Here is a 1,818-nt window from a genome sequence, read left to right as displayed (position 1 = left end):
TATAGGATATGCCTAAAGTTGTACACTACTACAAAAATGGTCAAAGGAACCTATAATAAAAGACCTGTTGATTATTTCAACGGCTCTCTTTAATATAATAGATCTGTTATTAGAGATAACGGGTCTCTTATGTATCAAAGGGCCCACCAAAAGATAGAGGAAAAAAAAAGAGACCCATAATTGACTTAACATGTCTCTTATATGTGCAGGGACCCACCACTTAAAGGAATGATAACAAAAACACTATTTCTTCTCTTCGTATTCCCCATTTCAATTACCCTCCTTCACGCCGCTTTCATTCTCCATCACTATTCATCCTTCTTCTCTTTGAAGAAATATCTTCTAATAAATCAAGTCTCAACCCTCAAGAGAGGGAAAATGATAAAAGCTCTCTATCTACAACAATGGGTTCTCCATTACAATCCTAGATCCTCTTTCTCTCTCTTCTGAAACTGCTCATTCGGTCCTTCCCTTTCTCGGTTTCTCATTCCTCATTTTAATTCGGCGTTCCGCGGCTTCTCGCTGGTGGTGTGGTGGTGTGAGGTGTCCTCCTCTAAAAACAATTTCAGATTTTATTTGGTATTCATTGTAATTGTTCTTCGGTATTCTCTTCTCTGTAGATTTTGATATTAAGGTTTTTTATTTTGATTTTTTTTTTCTGGTATATTTTTCTTAATTCAGCGAATTGGGCTTCAAATTGTGTAAATTTCCTTACTTTTCTCGTCAATTTATAGTAATCTCCTTATTAAGTTTGTTCATTTTTTTTTCTAATATATCAATTGAAATCCTCAATCGAATCAATTGTTTCTCTAATTTCCTTGCTGTGACATTTTTTCTTTGCTTTCGGCCTCGATACCTTCTCTTTTGCATGAACTTCTAGATCCAAACGAATTGAGGATACAAAATTCATGATTAAATAAATTTAATTTGGGGCTTTTCTATTCTATTTTTTTTATTTTTTTATTTTTTTTTTGGAATTATAGTTCCATTATTCATGAGTATTTATTCATTTTCTACTTGAATAGGCAATTTTATAGGTCTGCTCATTTTTAAGGGAATTGCATTCAAGTAATTTAATTTGCTCACCGAAGATATCTATCGACGTAAGCCTAGTTTTGTCTTTTATTTTTCTTTTTAATTTGTTTATATGGAATTCTCAATTATAACATTCGTTATTTTAATTTTGTTTTTCAGATCTGCTTGATGTTGTTACAATCAAACAATGAAGGTAGCAAATGGAGCACTCAAGTCTAATTATGTAATTGTAATTGTAAATTTCAATAAATTCAAACAATCTTTTTGTTGGAATTTTATGTTTATTGATTTTTATTTTTTTCATCTCATCAATTTGAAGTGTAATTTGCATGTTACACACAAATTAAGTGTACAAATTAAGTATACAAATTAATTCTTCCGATTCGTATACAGCATAAAAACAAAATTAATTAAAATGTAAACCGCAAAAAAAAAAAGAAAGATTTATTTATTTTTTTTTTCAAAATATAAAGAAGAAAGAGACCCGTTATTTGACCTTACAGGTCTATTTCATGCCAGTTAAACAGGCCCCTTATATCAAACAACGGGTCTCTTTCACTTCAAAACTATCAATCTCATTGCGTAAATAACAGGCCCGTTGTCACTGACAACGGGTCTCTTTGTCCGCACAAACAGACCCCTCATGAGAAAGGGTCTCTTAATCAAAGAGACCCTTGAGATAGAGACCCGTCCAAAGGTGGTCTTTCAAGCATATTTCAACGGGTCTCTTTGCCCATTTTTGTAGTAGTGGTACTAAGTCAACTCTGATTAAATTATTAGATT

The 1,818-nt window shown here is 32.1% G+C and overlaps 1 long non-coding RNA gene across 1 annotated transcript; it reads left to right on the top strand.

Moving 5' to 3' along the window:
- The first annotated feature begins 279 nt into the window (after window positions 1–279).
- Window positions 280–1,347, top strand: LOC145627009 (uncharacterized). The gene is made up of 2 exons (XR_014111258.1): window positions 280–1,103; window positions 1,195–1,347. It is a non-coding gene; the product is annotated as an uncharacterized LOC145627009 (long non-coding RNA).
- Window positions 1,348–1,818: the final 471 nt, after the last annotated feature.

The sequence above is a fragment of the Chenopodium album genome, chromosome 4, assembly GCF_948465745.1.
Source record: "Chenopodium album chromosome 4, dcCheAlbu1.1, whole genome shotgun sequence".
NCBI lineage: Eukaryota > Viridiplantae > Streptophyta > Magnoliopsida > Caryophyllales > Amaranthaceae > Chenopodium > Chenopodium album.
Note: the sequence above shows the minus strand (reverse complement) of the source record. Positions and strands in the feature narration are given on the sequence as shown.